This window comes from Coturnix japonica, chromosome 2, assembly GCF_001577835.2.
Source record: "Coturnix japonica isolate 7356 chromosome 2, Coturnix japonica 2.1, whole genome shotgun sequence".
In the NCBI taxonomy this organism is placed as follows: domain Eukaryota; kingdom Metazoa; phylum Chordata; class Aves; order Galliformes; family Phasianidae; genus Coturnix; species Coturnix japonica.
The window spans coordinates 13,153,398-13,173,433 of NC_029517.1; the positions used below are offsets into that span (position 1 = coordinate 13,153,398).

The window sequence follows — 20,036 nt, forward strand, 5'->3', positions numbered from 1 at the left end:
TCCTCTAAATTTATTTTTCTGGCTGTGGAGATTTTGGGGTGGGTTATTCTCTGACTCATTACTGGTGCTTTAATAGTTTTTTCACATGCAGAGCTGGCTTTCTACTTTCTTCACTATAACTTGGTATTGACAGCTCTTACTTTTTAAGTCCTTCAGAGATCCTTATAGAATCAGATTTACTCATTGCAGATGATCTACAAAGATTATTTTAAATGCTACTTAGCAGCTACTCAGCAAGCTAAAAGTTGGCTCCATTTCCTCTACCCCACTGTGTGTGAAGACTCAAGTTCTGGCTCTGTGGAGGATCTATAGCCAAGTTAACCCAAACTGCCTCTGTTCAGTTCATGCAAAGCATCTCTGGCTCTGGGAAATGCATTTGTTATTTTGTAAAGACATATGCTTAGATCTGGATTCGGCTGCTTACTCTGTGGCAGCGAAGCAATATGTCAGTGGAACAAATTCAGAGTTGGCTTCCACCTGTGTTTTGGCTATTGCTTCTCCTTGAGGCTTTCCTGAGCCTCATGAAGAAAATGCCCTGCAAACTGTCAGCTGTGCCCATACCCTTCATGGTGCAAGAAAACTGACCAAATAGGTGCCAACCACACCCATTTTGGAGGAGAAAAATAGCTACTGCTATTTTTTACTGAGTGACTTAGGAGAGCTCTGCTCCAAAGCCTGTCCCTTGAGACTGACCATCTGTTGTTGCTGAACATGCTCCAAACCCCCTGTTCCTGAACAGGACTGTCGAGAAACTTGTGGTAAGGCAGCCCTCGTGTCCTGACACCATTGAGACTCCTGTGGCCCCACCATGCCTGGTGCCCAGTCTCTGTATGGTGACACTGCCCTGTTTGGGGGGTCAGCAGCTGGTGGCAGGTCCCTGCCAGCACAGGGGTCTCCAGTGGCCGTGCTGGTCCTGTGCCGGCAGCAGTGATCCACAGGAGGTGTTTGTGAAGTGCTGCTATGGGATGCCCTTTTACCCTGGAGCAAAGTACCACACGTTCCCTCTGCTGGCTTTGGGTGGGAAAAAGCACTGGGGTTTATGTTCTGTAATTAAAACATGTTTTGGAGCCTCCTTGCCACTCTTATCAATAACATTAGATAACACTTGTGTTACGTTGGCATGACTGTGCAAATCCCTGTGTTTGAAGCCAGTACTGGGTCTGACTGAAAACTGGGGAATGTGCTCCCAAGTGCATGATCTCATTTTTGGTACTACAGGATTTCACCCCTTTCCTTTACTACAGCCCGAAGAGTCATTTATGTCTTTTTGTATGGTACTCTGCTATTCCTCAGTATTCATGATGTGATCCCTAATATTAGGTCACTACCTAATTTATCCGCACAGTTCTATAGGTTTTGACAAAGCCATTATCAAAATATTAAGACTTTGGAGTCTTGCCCAGTAACGTCCCTCCAGCTACATACTTCTTTCAGGATTACTCATTGTCTCCTTTTCCTTCCATGCTCCTATCTATAAGCCAGCTTTTCACTCACCTTTCACTTTTGCAATTGACCCTATATTTTCCATCTCTAAGAAAGGATTCCCGTATGACCCAGAGCAATTTAACCTACTGAAGTCCAGAGAGCTTAACTGGAACATTCTCTTTGCTAGGTAGATAACCTGGCAGAAGCTAACTTAAAATCACTCGTGTTTTATCACATTTTTTTTTCACATTCATATATTTAATTATCATTTCCTCCAGAATCAGTTTTAAACCCTGAATACCACTGAGACACACTAATGAGTCTAGACTAGATCTGAGCACTTTGTTTTCCTTCTGGAACACCCGAGTTGCCATTTTTTTGTGCCAGTATTTTTCAGAACATTGGGGTGAGATCATCCAGTTTCTCTGAATCAAGTGCACTGAACTCCTTGAGTTTTGTTTCCACCATGATTTCCAGCTCTTGTTCCCATTGTCTGTCTTTTCTCTCATGATTGAACTCATCACCCTTGTTGGAAACCAAGGCAAATTCTGGATCCATACTGCCTCATTTCTAATTTCTCTTTTGCGCTGCTGAAGAACATTTTGCTCTTTTGCTTCAAGTTTTATGAGCTCAGTCTCAGGTTGTCTTTGGAAGTACTGAGATTGTCTCTGTTCCTCTCTCTTTACATATCGGTCCCCTCTCCTTTCACTATACAGATTTATTTTCAAGGCAATTGCTGCAGGTGTCTGCTGGAGGAATCAGCCCTTGCTGGGATCCTGCTGCACTCCAGGCACATACGCTCTGCCCCAGCCAGTCCTTTGCTTTGAAATGAAGGCCTAGGCATGAGAGAAAGTGAGAAGTTCTCACCATAACCCTAAACACTGAAGTATGTCTAACTCATGACCCACTGCATAGTATGGAGACTTCAGTGAGGCAGGAAAGCTGAAGTCTCAATGTTGTGATGTGATACTGAATTTGCTGAAGCCATGCGGATCCAGATAAAGTGAGGGACTGACACGAAAGTCTTTAAAATATGCAACTAAGTCTCTACCTGGGAGCTATAGAGCTCTGTGTGATCCCTTCCCTTCCCTTCCCTTCCCTTCTCTTCCCTTCCCTTCCCTTCCCTTCCCTTCTCTTGACCCTTCCCTGTCCTTCCCTTCCCTTCCCTTCCCTTCCCTCACCTTCCCTTCCCTTCCCTTCCCTTCCCTTCCTTCCCCTTCCCTTCCCCCTTCCCTTCCCTTCCCTTCCCTCCCTCCCTTCCCTTCCCTTCCCTTCCCTTCCCTTCCCTTCCCTTCCCTTCCCTTATTTTCTCCTTTGTCTGTCTGCCTTTTTTTGCAAATAGACATATTCTACAGAGTCATTATTGCCAAAGGAAATAAAAACACAGAGCCATTCTTTGCAAGGGAAATCTTATACTGAGCCATTAAATTGCTGTGTACCTTCTGTGGACTTTGGATGCACATTTACCAGTAGGGTAATTCTCAATTTATTGTTGCTTTGACGGAAAGAGGACTGATTTTGTTGAAGTGTTTGTGTTTTACTTCAGCAAAAGACTTGCGTCACTGCCATGCATTGGTCCTGGGGCTGTTTCTGTGACACGATGCAAGGTTTAGGAATTTTTTATTTGAAAAAAAAAAAAATCTCAAATAAAAATGATTAAATGGAAAAAAGAAAAAAACAAAGCAACAAAAAAATCCTCTTTGTTTATGTCATAGAAAAACAAGACTCCACAAAAGTGTCCTACCTTTTTTCCTACCAGCAGCAGGAAACTCCAGGACAAGAATGAAAGAAATCCAGTTGCATAAAGCTGTTCTGCTGTTCATTGGGTTCTTATTTCTTCATCTCGCACAGTATCGGTTTCTGTTCAGTAACTGATGTGGACTGAGAGCTGTGACGGTGATGGAGTTTACATTCTCTAAAGTAAAAAACCAAATAAGATTCTTTAGTTATTCTAAGCCACTGGACCAGAACATCACAGTACAGAATATTACATCCTATCACAATTTATCTAGCTTATAAGCAAATTTATTGTTCTATTTATAAGAAAAAAGCAAGAAAACAAAACAGGTCCTTTGCTTGTCATATTCGATTTTACACTGTATTCTTTAATGCCGAGCGCATCGCTGCGGGTGTCTATGATTTGCCATCATCCCCGAAGATGTTCTTGAAAATGAGATGTTTCGTCTCAGTGGCCGTTCCCTGCTGACATGTTAAAAACAAATGAATGATCAGTTCTGCAGTCCTGCTGTTAGGGTTTAGGAGGAATTTACATAGAATGCTGTGCTGCTCTGGGAATTGTCAACCCTTAATCTTTCAGTAAGCTACAAAACTATTATTAACATATCTCTAGGTAATGTTGTTTAGTGTTAATACTCAGTGGAATATACTTTTCATTAAAATATGAAAGCAGTCCACGTATGTTCTGCCCTCAGGCGCAATATTAGCTATGCTGTTTCTTGGAATGACTGCACTACAAAAATTAATCTAGTCTTACTTTCACTGACTTTTGTGTCAGTGTATAAAGCCAGGATTATTTTCTAGGTGGAAAAATGAATTGAGACGGAGGGAAAAGGCCTGGCAAATGAACCCAAAAAAATGTGTGCTGAAGCCAGAAGTTTCAAAGCAATGAGGTCTTCCCAGCAATGTGCGGTGCAGCCCCTCTGCTTTCTGCAGCACATCTGATCTGATCTGATCTAGGTTGCTCTGTAGCACATCCTGTTTGGTGAGTGTTTATCTCGGCCTCGTCACAGGGATGAGCTACATGAGCATAAATATGAAGGCAGACTTGGTGCTGGGACATGGCAGGGTGATTCTCTTTGTGAGAGGAGCAGGCACTGTGTTTGGTGAAGGACACACACGTGGAGCAGGGCTGGGTCCCTGCAGCTCCCCCTACCACACCACCCAACAGACGGTTTTGGGGGCTAAGCAGACATCTTTGAGAAATGGAAGTCCTTCTTGTGTAAATCCACAAGAGGAAACAATCAATCTTGGTTTAAAAATACAGCATGGAGTTACTGTAGGGTTTTCTTTTATCTTTTGGCTGCAAAAGTAACCCTAGAAATAAAAATACAGAGAAAAAAAAGTTTTGTTTGTTTGTTTGTTTCAGTCTGTTGGCAACAGGCTGCCTTCAAGGGGTCCAATGAACCTCTTGGGAAGTGAACAGGATTACTTTATTGATACGAGGGCAAGGAAGGAAGAAATTACTATATAATTTACTTTGACTCTCCAGAAAGGGAAGGATCGTGGGAGGAAGGGACAACCAGAAGTGATGGGATATGGCTCAGGATAGCTGCAGCTCCTGTGTCCCTGGCTCTGCCCTGAACCAGCAGGGCACTGCAGTCACTGAGTTTCTGGCACTTCGGTGCTGCTGGGCATCTCTTAGGCAGTGGGGACTCAGACCCCAGCTGGAGCTCAGGGCTGTCAAGTGAGTGCTTTGGCACAGCCTGGCTGTGGCAGTCCTAGGCTGGATAAAACACCGTGTTGTGTGGAGTACAAGTGAGGGAGTGGGGAATTCTTCCATTTCTGCATGGAAGAAAAGTTTAGGAATTTCATGTTTCAGGGCTAACCATATTCCAGTCTCTGATGGTTCCCCATATGTGCTAATTTTCATTATGGTCTTTGAGGAGAAGATTTCTCAATACCTTTCCCAGACAAACCCAAAAGACGAGTTAAATGTTTGACAAAGAAAACACCAGCCTTCCTCTTTCCTTGGTTGCTTTTTTCTTCACTGCTCTGAGTGAACACTTTCAGCTCCTCTTTCTAAATCTCACGGCCTACAGCATGCAGTAATAGCTCATTCATTATTCAAGTAACTGCTTCTGTAACTGGGTTAATAACAGTCCTCATATCTAAGTACAGTGCTCTGCTCTATACCGTTCAGGTTCCCACAGAGCTTTTGTTTCCCTCAGTTTGCAGTAATGTTCCCCATAAAGCCATTTACCAAAACAACTGTGCCACAGTAGCTAGTGCATTACACCCAGTGAATCACTATAATAAGATTTGTTAAAGTTGTGGCCAACATTTGGAGTGTAATAGGCCTCTGTCAATGATCTCCTATCAAAAAAACCCAAAAGAAGCTGCAAGCCCTCATTTCAGTGCAGCTGTCTGTATCCACAGCAGTCAGTTCCAAGAGCTGACCAGGTTGCTGTAATGTCAGAAGGCAGCTTGGGATCAAAAAGCTGGGAGAACTTTGCTTCACAGGAAGTAGAAGCCGAGGCACCAGTGGAAGCCCATATGTAAAAGAGGAGCTAAGGATAATTATTGAATCCAATACTTTAGTTTGTAGATAACTGAGAAAATTATTAGTCATAAAATAAATGAATCTTTATGATTTGATGGAGAAATATAATCGTGGCATATACAGCAGTAAATTACGCTCTTCTAAACTAGAATTCTCTGAGTTAAAAAAAAACACAGTACATTAAAGCAAGATGATGAATATAATTTATTTAGCGTGTTGAAAAGCTTTCAATAGGGCTTTACCCATGAGACTGTGAAAGAAGTCTGGTAACAAGAAGGTGAGGTAAAGGCTTGTCCTGGATTAACAACTGCTGAGGAGACAAGCTGGCAGGGGGAATAAATGTCTGCAGCCTGAGGTTGAAAAACATTAGGAGCGAAGTGCCCTGAGGATGTCTGTAAGGACTGCTCTGTATCTATCCTTGTGCAGGTGGCTGTGCTTTACATCCACTGCAGCAGTTGCCTTCAGTTACTCTGAGGATCTATTTGCAACAAAGAGGAGGCGAATGCAGAATTCCAGATAAGGAAAACACATCCATGTTGGGTTCTTTAGAGATTTTCAGAATTATTTCTTATGTCTCAAGACCGTGATGATCATTTCAGTGAATTTGCTTAAACAATGCTAAGAATTAGGCGAACAATGGAATGTCAGACTGTGTTGCCGATAAAAGCTTGCTCAGAAAAGGAAAAGCTCCAAAGGATTGCTTGAAACACGAGACAACCCTAATACCACCAGTGGTTGTCCTAGCAGGATGGCAGATGAACTTGAAATAAAAGGTAACATGTTTGAAAGAAATAATTTAAACTGCTCTGACACACTGATGGCTTCCGAATTAACTGTAATCTCGGGGGGAGAGAGCTGAGCATTATTGTGAGCAGCTCAGTGAAGATACTGAGCAGTGGTAGCACAACATGTGCCTGGGACAGTAAAGTGGGGGATGTGTTAAGAAGAGGATGGGAATGCAGTGCCCTGGTGCACGGAGGTGACAGCACGTGTAGCCACACGTGCACACAGGGATGGCTCCTCATCCACTGTGAGTTCAGATACTGCTTGTAAAATGTGAACCTGACAAAAGAACATCTGAATTATTCACCTTTCCCTAGTGAGCAGGTGGGATGAGGATGATGCAGTTGGTCACTTGCATCCAGGAGCCTGCCAGTCCCTCTGGCAATGCACTGGGAGCTGGGAGCCTGGAAAGACCTGGGTTGGCATGAGGGGTGTCAGAGCACTCAGACTGTTCATTAGCATTGGCCCTGCTTCTCCTTCCCATGGTATTTCCAATTGCTTCTGCCAAAGTTTCCCCTCCCTGTCATTTTCCCACCAGGGTCAGTGCCTCTCGTGTTTATCAAATAATGTCATATTTTGGTCTGGATTCATAAATCCATGTGGGAAAGTGAAGTGGTGTCAGCCAGGACTCATGAAGGAGCCCTGCGGGGATGGGCTGAGGGACGAAGCTGAGGGAAGTGGTGCCAGTGGGGAATGAGGAGCCCCAAGGCTGCAGAACCACACAGGCCGACATCTCAGACAGCCTCTCCTCAGCAAAGCCCTTCTCTGTCTCCAGGTCTGTGGTGCACCAGCATCCCTGACGCATCGTTTTGCAGCTTTTAAGATGAACAGAGGAAGCTCATAACTCTGTGGTTTCGTTACAGCTTCTCTGGCTTTGACAAAACAAGATAACCTCCACAAAACACAAACTGATGCATAGTTATCTTTGCAACCAGAAGGGCTAAACTCTTCATTAGCTTTTTAAATGACAGCTTAGGTTCTGGAGAAGGCAGTCAAATCTGCAGGAAGGACCTAATTCCTCCCACATTTTCATGAGAACAGAGGATCAACATCTTTGCAAGTCAGACGCTCCTGTTCTGTCTGTCCCAGAAAACAAGGAAAATGGTATGCTTGCATTTAAAAGGCAACACGCTTAAAGCAGATGAAGAGAACTGTGAATAAGTCGGGTAGAACAAAACCTGCAGCCTTCATTTATGAATGATCCAGTGACTGCAAATGATGAGAGGGGAAATATTTTCCCTTCGAAGCAGCACAGGCCTGGCCCAGGGACTGGATTTAGTCCAAACCAGGGGTCAGAAGCAGCTGAATGCATTTATTAGAATGTTATCCCTTTAATTGGCTGTGGCCTTTTTCAGTGGTGGTAATACTGCATGAAAATCAAAGTTTTTGTTAAAAGAAGGAAGTAAATTGTTTGTTTTCATACCTGTTGAAAGAAGCTTGAAAATCTGTCAATTCTCAACAAACAACAACAACTACAAGAAAAGGAAAGTGGCACAAGTTTGGTTTTTTTGGTTTATCTTTCTGTAAAGGTTATGACCTCCACATCAGAAGCAGCAATGCTCTTTACTGGTTTAAGTGATAGGGGACTGCTGGAGACCGCCATGTTAGAGTGACTCATGTACCCACGGGTCATCAACAAGGATGCCTGAGACCCTTGAAATCTGAAACACCATAACTCATGATCTGGATGAGTCTTTTCCTATTAAAGCAAATGAGGACCAAGGGGAAAATGCTGGCTTTCTCCATTAGGTTCCCTAGCAAAAACATAATGAGGAATTGAAATAGAACCCCATTTTAAAGCATAACTTGGATAAAGCACTGTAATAAAGCTGCATCAATGGGAAATGTCATGCTGGCTTTCATAATGCAAACCATGCACCTGTCCCTATAATGCTATACCCCATCAGAAGATATCATAGAGTCTGATAACGAGCCAACATCACACAGCCACACTGCTGCTGTATGGGCTGCATGAGGTGTCAGCATCCTGCCAGACTTATTCCCTGAATAGGCATGGCTGATGTTTCCAGGAGCTGTAAGACATCTAGGAGACTCGCCAACGGGGAGCAAAACCAATGCTGCCAGTAGCAGGATGGGATAGTGCCAAATTAGTACAGAAGTTCCTGTATGCGCCAAATAGCTTTCTAATTACATTGCGATCAGCAAGACAAAACTGTGCCTCTTTAAAAACATATGTCTGTACTCACAGCGGGTGTTCAGTGCAGAAGGGAAATCTAGAGGCAAAATGGCAAGCAAGGCTTGTTTTCAGACACATCTGGGCTTCCTGGACCCTGGTCCATAGGACTGACCTCCTCCATTCCAGGGAGAGGAAAAGAGAAGAGAAACTGAGATCCAGCCTGGATTAGAAAGTGGTGGGACGAATTCAGGGTATGCACACACGTTGAAACATATGCGACACTGGCAAATACCTTCTCCCTTTATATAAAACATTTAGTGCTCTGTTTGGCTGCTTTTAGGTTGAATAGCGTCAATATGACTTTGTTCCAATGGGCCCGGTTCTCTTTTCAGACTGTTATTTTCTTCCCAAATGAATGTATAATATATTTCTATGAGTTGTGTTATAGTAGCCCAAACTTGAATAAGCTGGTCCAAATTAAAAGGATGCATCTGATCCTCATTAAAGAGAGGATGCAAAAGCTTTTGGAACAGACAGTGGGCTCCTAGGAGTACATCGCCAAGGAATTTACAGAGAATGAAAAGTGAATCATGTCACTGTAGAAGTAATTACTCAAATATGTGGTAAGTAATATTTCATCTGGATCCTTTGCACTCTCAGGCCTTCCTTGAGCTTCTCTAACTGGTGACGCAGTCATCGTGCAACAGATTGAAGAGAGCAATGTGCACATGGGTTCAACCATCTGCCCCTCATCTAGGCCAATACTCTTGGGGCCATTTGCATTTCATTACCAGCATAAACAGTTTTAAGAGGAGACAATGTGAGAATAGTGGATTTGGTGGGTGACTACACTGCTTTCAGCTCAGGGAGATTAAGGCACAGTGAGCTCTGGTGCTGATCCCCATTACAGTAGCCACGTTAGCTCCCATTCCAGAAACAACATTTTGGAGTATCAGCTCCATGGGCCACCACTCCCCGAACTCCATATGTAATGCCTTGACAACCTGTTTTCTTAGAGATTTGGTGCATTCCAATATCTTGGGCCATTTATTGCAGAAGTCTCCTGGCTTCTGTTGAAGAAAAAAACAATTTAATTTAACAGGAGGTAGCCCCTGATGAGACACATCCAGCTGGCCACAGCGGGGGCTGGCTTTGTCATCTTTACAAGCAGGATACGTTCACATGCCAAAGTCAGCAGAAACAAAATAGATGACACATCCACAGTCTGAAGGTTTGTATTCCCAACAAACCCAAGCAGAAATAAGACAGGATGGGGAGCCAGGTCCAAATCAAGCATTTAGTTCAAACATTTACATGACTGAGATCAAACTCTCACATTATGGATTAAGCCCATAAAACGTGTAGGATGGCAGGAGCCGCTTGTCAGTTTTCTCTTAGACGTGTCTGGGGACATTTTGTGGCATCTGTTGTACAAGCTTGAGTTAGTAAAACCCACACGCAAAGCAGTAGGTTGAGACCAAACTGCTGATGTCTGGAATTTTCACTCTGCTTGACAGGATGCCCTGCCAGATCTCTGACAGTGTCTGTCTGGGGCTCCTTCTTCTCTCATCCCACACACCTCGAGCTGATGGTTCCTTGTACTGCCTCCTCTTGGTACATAGGGAGCCACGTATTAAGGAGTGCCTTGCTTGGGAGGAGCGGATTCTCTGTTCCTTGACCCTTAGTGACGTTTTCAGCTTGAAGGTGCTTAATTTGTTTTTTGTTAAAAAACCTGCCATCAGTCGTGCAGATGGCGTTACCGAAGGGTTACAACTTTCTCTCTTGTGCTCATTCAGTTTGGAGTGGTTTTGTTAGGATGGTCTTTCACTGCTGTGATCTGGGGACACCTTTGGTTCACCCTATTTCTTTGTGCCTACACAGGAGGCAGACCACTGTAGCTCAGCAGTGCTTTGCAGAACACTCCCAGGAGCTGCTGGTGACATGGCTACATAGCCCCAGGCTGCCTTCAGTGTCTGGTGACCTGGGTGCGTTTGACCAGAACTGCAAGCTGGTTCCTCACAGGCAATTTCAGACTTTGTACTGAAGCTTCTTGCAGCTTTGTGGAACAAAGCCATGGCCAGAGATAGCCCCTACATGTGTGAGCGGCTGCGAGGCACATCCCAATCCTCCTTGTGCTCTCCTTCCTGCAAAGTGCTGGAAGGAGAGCTGCACTCACTGGTGTATTTCTCTTTTAGCACACAGTTTGGTTTGGGACGGCACTGGTGTCAACAGCTGTACATCACTGAGATACAGAAAGTGCCAGATCTGGCCCTGAAATGAACCTCAATGCAGAACTGGCAATTCAGCTCTGAATCCAGTGGGGAACTACACAACACTTCTGTACGCTCAGAATAATACTGCAGAAGCCAGGATGTCTTAGCCCAGGCATTTTTGGGTGTCTGTCACAACTGAACATTTGTTATCAGTGGGCTGACATTTTTAGAGCAGTTCTGCATCTTTGGGGAATCTTGTGGGATGCAGAAGTCCATAGGGAAGAAAGTATTATAGTGCTGTTGTTGATGGACAGGAGTAAGGCTGCTTGTGCCACTCGTGAAAGTTACATCTGTGCTGTACGAATAGAGGCAGTTCTCTTACCACATAAACTCACAGAAAGTGAGGAGACAGGAGACTGAGAGGCGCAGAGCTCCAAGAACACAGATTCACTGCTTGGAAGTAGAAACATTTGAGTAAAGGGACCTATTCTATAGGTCCTCAGCAGTTTGAGCTTCTCTTTTTTCCATGCTTACTATTTTTATCCTTCACTGTGTATACTCCAAGTATTTGTTAACTTCCTTTCCATTGGATTTCTTATCAATACAATCTCTTCTCTCAACTGCTCCAAAATATTTCCGTAGTTGCATCCCTCCTTGACCTGACAGAGCTCCAAGACTCCATCCCACAGACAACTTGCCATACAGCGTGTGGCTGTGCATGTACAAATGTATATACACAGTACATGTGGTGTCCTTCATCAAGCCAGGACTGTATATATTAGAGCTGTTCAGGATCAACTTGTATTTGGGCAACAGATGTTTTCTGCATTTCATCGTTTTCTTCCAGTTTAAAAATAAACACAACCAACAGTAAACTTAGTGGAGAGCGAATTCTCACACGCGCATCTCACATCTAACTGCGTTTCAAAGGCTTAGAAATACCCTTTGCATGCAGTTTGGTTACTGCTATCTGTTGCCCTCCCCAGTCTTCTGGAATGTCTCCCGACCTCACAGCGGAGCAGAGCAGCCAGCCCATGGTTGCTCAGATCCATGGGTCAGGGCTGAGCTGAGAGCCCCAGCCCAGCAGAGCTGCATGCAGCTGGCTGAGCTGGCTTGGGTCAGGGATGCAGCTTATCTGCTAGTGGAGGAACACCTGTGTATAATGGAAAGTAGCAATGCTACAAAACTCCTACTGACTTCATGAGAGAAACCACTGTACACTTATACTAGGGAAATAAGCTGGGACACTAAATTAATTTCAGCAGTCCTAGCTTCAGGGGTTCTTAAGGCTGTTCTGTGAAGTCTGGGTTTGCATGGATTTGTTCTCTATTAAATTCACAGGGATGGAGCCAAGCTTCTCTCTAACTGCTGAGCTAGGCTTTGTTGCAGGATTTTCAGAAACAGACAAAGCCAGAGTTTTGTCTGACTCCCACCTGGAAGCAGAAATTGGTCCACATCAGCTGAAAAGTTCATGACTGTCAGCTCCAGGCACTCTTGGCCTGGGCACCCCATTGGTATCTGTCTGGCTGTGTCACACTGCAGAGCACCCACCCAGTGGTCAGGTCAGCTTTGAGCTTGGCAAAGTTTGTACAATTGTAAATTCAATAGGTTTCTGATTGCTTGTCTTACAGCAGCCTTTTCCCTTCCTACTTTCTCAGCTGCTGTTAGAAAAGCACTGCCGGTCGGATGTTCATAGCACTGATTCTTGAAAATACTAGCTTTAAAAATACCCAGAGCCAGCCCTGCTGCACACACGGAGGTCTGTAACCTTGTGGGAGCTGAGAGACTTTCTTTTCCCTGCAGAAACCCCCACACCCATGTTCTGAAACTTCCTCTCACTATTCCTGTGCCAGTGAGTCACTTCCCAGCCACCTTCTGCCTACACGGGGCCCAGGTGCCGCTGCCTTCACCGCGATGTTGAATGTGAAACCAAAGGGATTTGCTGAATCAAGACTATATTCAAGCATTTCCTTTTTGTTGACTTTTAAAAAGATTTCCTGTCTCTTCTCTCTTTTCCTCTCCCGCTTTTTGTAATGTTTCATTACATCTATGAATTAGCTTGGTCTGCAGAGTTTGTTTTCCATTGACAGCCAGGCCAGAGAAGTGCTCACAAATAGACTATTTTCTCTCTGCAGTGGGGGAGAGGGATGCCAGCTGGGGACTGGGAGGACTGTGGGAAGACAGGGAAAGAACTCATTCTATCGGGGCTCTGAAGAAGTTATCACAAGCTGAGGTTTGGAAACACGCTGTTGTGATCCTTAAATGGAGGATCTGAAAGCACTGTGATGTGTAGGTCCAAGCCTGAATGCTTTAGTGCATCAACAATACTGACTTTGGATCAAGAACTCACCTTCAAAGCAGATCTCCCAGTTGTTCCCACTTACTGCGCTCTGCTTGAATTGTGGAGCAGATCTGGAAAAGATGAACCCCATGCCTTTCAGACAAAACATGCACTTGAAAATGTGCTCCCGGAGCCCACCGGCTGCACTCCAGCCACAAACAAGCATTTAGTCCATGCCACACTCCAGGTAGCGCGTCATTTCCATGGGGCGGCTGCTGAAGGTTCAGAATAGTGAAAAATCAAACCTCCAATGTGAACTATGGAACAACAGCCACTGCTCCACTGTGTGCCATACACAGAGAACCTAATAATGTTTGGGGAAAAGATCATCTGTCCTCTGTAACTATTCAGAAAATAAATATGAAGTGAGATACCACTCATATGAGAGAGTTGCCAGTATAAAAACAGAGATGCCTAAAAGATACCACAGTTACTGTATATGAAGATCTTCTAGACATTTCAGAAACCCATTAATTTCATTGGACAAATATAAAATATTTACATTTGATATATATAGATAAGATACATGTAATACATTTCATATCTATATACATCAAATGGTCTCCCTATATATATTGTGATTTCTAACACAGTTAATCCATTCTTTATTCCCGTTAATCTCTGTAAGGGAATGCAGAGACTCTTTAATGTGATGTTTTGGCCCCAGTCCTTCCTCTGTATACAGAAAAATTACTGATATATAAGCTGAAAGTAAATAAATCTGAATATCTGAAAGCAAATAAATATGTGAAACATAAACTTTGCTGCTCCTGCTGTCACCTGCTCAGCAGGATACAGGGATCGTGACAAGCACTTACAGTTGTGAAAGCTTAATTACTGTTTAGTAATTACTGGCTGAAATAAAAGTCAAAGGCGTCTGTAGTGAAAAATGACATCATGTATGATATAATTAAATATACAAAACAGTGTTTAAATAGCTGTAAGTGTCTGGCCAGCCAAATCAATCAAATATTCAAAGACGATATTGACACTTCGCCCTTACATCACAGTGTTGTGAATAAAAGCTTGTCACAGAAACCACGTTAGCCCAAAGCATGAATTTTCTGGTAGGTTGAGGTCTGGTTTGTACTGCTACAATTATTATTTAATTCTGTGGTAATACAAGCCAATGAGAACGTTATATTTAACAGTTGGCACATCTGAGGGAAAGTAAAAATGAGTCAGTGAGTGTGTAATATCACCTTGTTACATATGTATTCTGATAAAACGCACCTGAAAGCTCCAGTGAGAGCTGCCTGAATGTGTAGGGTGAGCAGCAGCAGTATGATGGATTCAGTGCTTTCAACCACTCATGCTCACTGCAGCACATCTTTAACTGGTTTAATGTTTAGGTGGTGCACTAAGGGACATGCTTGAGCAGGGAAACATTGGCAGTGGGTGGTTGGTTGGACTGGAGGTCTTTTCCAACCTTGGTGATTCTGTGATTCTACATTCCTATGGCTGTTGTGATGGCAGCACAACCTGAAAACAGCCTTTTCTGACCAAAGATCCGTGGCAGAATGGGAAGGTACATTGGGGCTGCAGTCCAGAATGCCTCAGCGTGGTTCTCCCTGCCAGCTTTTCTCCTAAGTTCCAGGATGAAGCAGACATCACCAACACTCAGCCTGCAACTGATGCAGGCAATGAAAACACATAGAAACCCCTGTAACCGTTTGATATCTCCATCCTAACAGCACCAGTGCACCTGGGCCCACACAGAGGACACTGCACAGCTCCCACACGGCACCTTCCATGTTCTCCTCTCTATCCTTTTTTTTCCCCCCACTCACTCACCTGCGGGCTCTGTTCGTATTGTTTTATGGTACTTTAGACAACGAGGTTTTAACAGCTAAACATAAAAGCCACTGAGAGCATAAACAGGAAACTTGTGTTTAGGTGGGAGTGCCTAGGAATTTTATACCGCTGACCACAGAGGCCATGGGAGAAAGGAAATAGGAAAAACACTGTAAATACCTGGGTGACTAATGACCTGTGCTGCTCGGCTGGCTCCTCAGCACACGACAAGTTCAGCGTCCTGAACTTCTGCAGCTTCTGCAGGACCGGGCAGCTGCGGCCCGGGGGCAGCCACAGCCTTTGTCGGCGCTCGGCCGCGGGCTCCTGAGGGACCGCCATTGTTCCGGAGGGGGCTCTGTGGGGCCGCTCCCCGCTCCTTTCATCGCCGACCGGCGGTTTTGTCTTGTGCCGACGGCGACAGATTTCCCGGCCGGCATCTCCCATGTGGCGGCGGAGCCATCTGCGCGGGGGGCAGGGCCGAGCCGCTACGGGGTCCCGGGCCGGTCGGCTCCAGGCAGTGCTGGTGGGCGGAGGGGAAGCGACGGCGTCGGGATGCGGGGCCTGCTCCAGCCGCTGTGCTCCTCTGAAATCGTGTTACTGAGCAGGGGTGGGACTTCGCTCTGAAAGTTAAGCGCCTCTGTAAGCATCTCCCTGAGTCCAGGACGTCCATAATGAACTGCTTGTTTAATTACTGCAATCACAGAATCACAGAATCAGAATCACAGAACGACCCGGGTTGGAAGGGATCATGTAGTTCCAACCCTAGATCAGGTTGCCCATGGCCCCATCCAACCTAGTCCTGAACACCTCCAAGGACGGGGCATCCACAACCTCCCTGGGCAGCCTGTTCCAGGGCCTAACCACTCTCCTAGTGAAGAACTTTCCCCTAACATCCAACCTAAATCTTCCCTCTTTTAACTTAAAACCATTTCCCCGTGTCCTGCTATTGTCAGCCCTTTTGAAGAGTTTACTCCCCTCCTGGGTAAGTTCCCTTCAGGTATTGAAAGGCTGCAATGAGGTCACCCCGCAACCTTCTCTTCTCCAGGCTGAACAAACCCAACTCCCTCAGCCTGTCCTCATAGGGGAGGTGCTCCAGCCCCCTGATCATCTTTGTGGCCCTCCTCTGGACCCTTTCCAAAATCTCCATAACTTTTTTGTACTGGGGGCTCCACACCTGGACACAGTACTCCAGATGGGGCCTCACAAGAGCAGAGTATAATGCAATGATAAGATAAGTGAAGTTTGTCGGGGTGCTAGTGGGGAGAGTTTTATTATTGACAGAAATAATCATTTCTAGGCTGTACACACTAAAGTTTAGTTGATATAGATACATATATCATATACAGATAAGGATATAGGGGGAATTGATACAGTCCGTAACTACTGACCAGTGGCGTTCCTCAGGGATTGGTGCAGGGACTGGCATTATTCAGCATCTCTGTAGGCAGCATGGATAGTGGGATCGAGTGCACCCTCAGCAAGTTGGCTGACACCAGGCTGAGTGGTGCAACTGACACTAGAAGGAAGGGATGCCATCCAGAGGGACCTGGGCCAGCCTGAGGACTGCACCCATGCCAACCCACTGGGGCAATCCCAAGCACAGATACAGACTGGGCAGAGAATGGCTTGAGAGCAGCCCTGAGGAGAAGGATTTGGGAGTGTCGGTTGATGAAAGATTCAACATGAGCTGGCAATGTGCACTTGCAGCCCAGAAGGCCAACTGTATCCTGGGTTGCATCAGAACAAGTATGACCAGCAGGTTGAGGGAGATGATTCTGTCCTTCAAATCTACTCTCACGAGGACCCCACCTGGACCACAGCATCTAGTTCTGGTACCCCCAACACAAGAAGGACACTGAACTGTTAGAGTGGGTCCAGAAGAGGGCCATGAAGCTGATAAGAGAGGTGGAGCACCTCCAACTAGAGGACAGGCTGAGAGCTCGGGTTCTTCAACCTGGAGAAGAGAATGCTCCAAGGAGACCTTACAGTGGCCTTCCAGTACCTGAAGGGGACCTACAGGAAAGCTGAGGAGGGACTTTTCCTAAGGGTATGTAGTGATGGGATGAAGGGAAATAGCTTTAAACTGGAAGAGGGTAGACTTAGACTGGATGTCAGGAACAAATTCTTTACTGTGAGGGTGGTGAGACACTGGAACAGGTTGCTCAGTGAGGTTCTGAATGCCCCTTCCCTGGAAGCGTTCAAGGCCAGGCTGGATGGGGCTGTAAGCAGCCTTGTCTAGAGGGAGGTGTCCCTGCCTATAGCAGGGGGTTGGAACTGGATGATCTTAAATGTCCCTTTCAACCCAAACCATTCTATGATTCTATGATACATGATTACCCTTTCTTTCAGTTATAAAATATATATAGGGAAGGTTGCTGTGGTCCCAGAACAACAGGCCAAACACCTACAAGCAGATTTCTTTATTCGTACATACATTGCAGTGACAAAGAATCCTGAGTGCTCTTAAGGAGAAATACAGTACAAAGAATACTGCAACACAAGGCACCCAGCACTGTGTTCCCATGCTGGCACAAGGGGACCCATTCAGACAAAAAACCTTTGCTGCTGCCAAAGGCAATAGCTAAACTCTTGTCAGGTAGGTGCAAAACTGCATTACTGAATAACAGGCCCAGAGCAAAAAGTCTCGGAGGCACTTAGTTGTAGTGACATTGCTGTGCTGAAAATGTTCTCCCCTCTGTCTGTTATGCAATGCACAGCTGGGTGAGTACCTCGCTCTGCTCATGTGCTGTCTGGAGGGAACTGCAGTGCTGCCATACCAGCAAGGAAAGCCCGGCAGTGACTGCACAGGTCTGCAGGAGAAGTGCTGCAGAGCCAATCTGGGTAGGCAGACAGGTCTTCTTCCACTCAGCTGAGTACCTGCGAGTGGTACCTACCTGTGAATGCCACGTCACATGCATGGGCTCTGAAATTAGGCTGAGAAGAACAAAGTGGTCTAAGCATTTCACAAGGTTTTACTTCTGAATCCCATCTGCTGCCTAGTACCGAAAAGGGGCTCTAATCCAAGGCTCTGTCTTCTCTGTTAAATACCCAAGCTGCCCAGCTAGAAATTTCAGGGATTCCTTTTGAAACTCTTCCCCTCTGTACAAAGTGATTAAATATTCATGGCAGCAGAGCCTAGAAGCAGGCCTTCTGGATGTGCACCCCCACCCCAAGGCACAGATCTCTTTTCACTCCAATCCTCTGAATATTTAATTAGTTTGTACAAAGCAGAGTGGTTTCAGCGGGGAAGTCTGAGAGAGACCCGGGCAGTGAGACCCACTGATTAAGGCACACAGCAGAAGGGCTCGATCCCAGGCCCTTGCTGCAAAGCAGGCAGAGGAAGGATTTAAGCATTCATCACAGCGTGGCTGCTGGCGTGTTAGCTATTCACAGCAGAGGATGTGACACTTCCTTTCTCTTCTCTCCCCCACCCAGCCTTCTATGCCAACTAGATGTGCTTTAACCACCTTAGAGTCCAGTAGGAAGGCAGGATGAGGAATGCTTCGTTTGTGTCCTGAAAACTGTACAAAATGAACGGATGAAAATTTGATGAGTAGTTTTTCAGCCATTCAGGCACCTCTCTTAATAATTCAGATGTTTGATTTTCTTCTCCAGTACACAGTAAGGATTAATGCGCTTTTGAGGTGGTAGATAAACTTTAGTTTTCGGGAGTGAAAAAACCCTCAGATTTTAAAACAAAAATACCACAGAGGAGTAGTACTCTGTGAGATGCTATTACCCCGATTCCCTTTTCTGCTGACTGTCAGTGTTTGCACTTAAATTTCAGCATGTAGGGATCTTCTTCAGCCAACCTCTAATAAACAAAGCGCTCAGTGGAATTGCTGACAGGCTGTGATCAAAGCAACACCCTCAGGTGTTGCTGTGATACACTGCTTGCTTACTGAAACAGAGCAGTTCAAACAGCCTGCTTCTATTTAATTGGGATATGCAGTATTTCCAGCTTATACAGCTCAGTCCCAAAGAAGGTTTCTGTTAGATCTTCCACTCTGCTATTGTTCCACTATTTGCTCAGAAAAAAAAGAAAAGAAAAAAAGACTTTTAGGGCACCAAATTCTGGTGTTTCACCTGCAACAAGGATTCTCAGACAATCCAAAACACAGTATTGAGCTGTAAAGGAGGCTGCCCTGTGGGCACTCATCCTCTGTACTCAGAGGATCATCCTCTCCCCTTCACCAGCGTTGTGTGGCTCTTATCCAGTGGTGGCTTAACATCTTTATTTCAGTCACATTAGTTGCCCATATAAAAATTGATATAACAGTACAAAGACATTATTGGGTGCACAGCTTTCAGAGCAGGCACTCATCCCTTACTTTTACCTGCAACAACCACTGTTGGAGCAATACGACTTTATTGTCTCTGGATGGAATACGCTCAGTCTGTGGGCCAGATGAACACATCAGCTTGGTTCCAGGCAGGAGCTGAGAGGGAACAGAGCGCTTCATGCCCTCACTCCATTAGGATGACTGGCATCTTCTCTGCTTGGCTCCAGCAGCCCTGAGAAACCTTCATATGCTCCTGAAAGGTAGGATGCATGGAGATGACAGCTGATCCAATAGAAATGACTGTACTGAGCATGCAGAAAGTGTGGTTTTATTTCACAAGTTTCTGACTTGGTCTTCTACAAGGACAGCACAGGCATCTCACAACCAAAGAGATCTTTTTGGCTCCCCTCCTGCTTTTTGAGTCACAGCTACACAACCTCAGGAAATCAGACCTTTCTGAAAAGCAAACTGTTCGCTTTCTTTCTTTTTTCTTTTTGTAGTATGAACAAAACAACACATTTTCTCAATCCCTGTTCTAAGAATCTGATAAGAATTTGGCCTAAGTTGTTCTTTTTTCCCCCAAAATCCAGCCCTAGGCATACATCTGGAATATAAAACACCAGCTCTAAAGGTTAAAGTCTGGCAGTGTCTGAAAATGTGCTTTTATAATAGGAAATTTTGGGCAGACTTCATATTATGTGCTCTTAGCTCCGCCTATTCAAAATATTTCCTTACATGTAGCAAAGAACTTTGTACAAACTAGCATTTGCAGATACAGTCATCATTTCCTAGTGTGCAATAGCTCAGTCATTCTGACTTT

At 45.1% G+C, this 20,036-nt stretch overlaps 1 long non-coding RNA gene across 2 annotated transcripts in view; it reads right to left on the reverse strand.

Annotated features, from left to right (window-relative positions):
• The window catches only part of LOC107308983, a 36,781-nt gene extending 21,191 nt beyond the window's left edge, over positions 1-15,590 (reverse strand). For both annotated transcript variants that reach the window (XR_004306370.1, XR_001553022.2), the window contains exons 1-3: positions 15,114-15,590; positions 13,149-13,210; positions 3,170-3,340 (exon numbers count right to left, since the gene is read on the reverse strand). This is a non-coding gene — a long non-coding RNA (uncharacterized LOC107308983). The remainder of the gene's footprint in view (positions 1-3,169; positions 3,341-13,148; positions 13,211-15,113) is intronic.
• Positions 15,591-20,036: the final 4,446 nt, after the last annotated feature.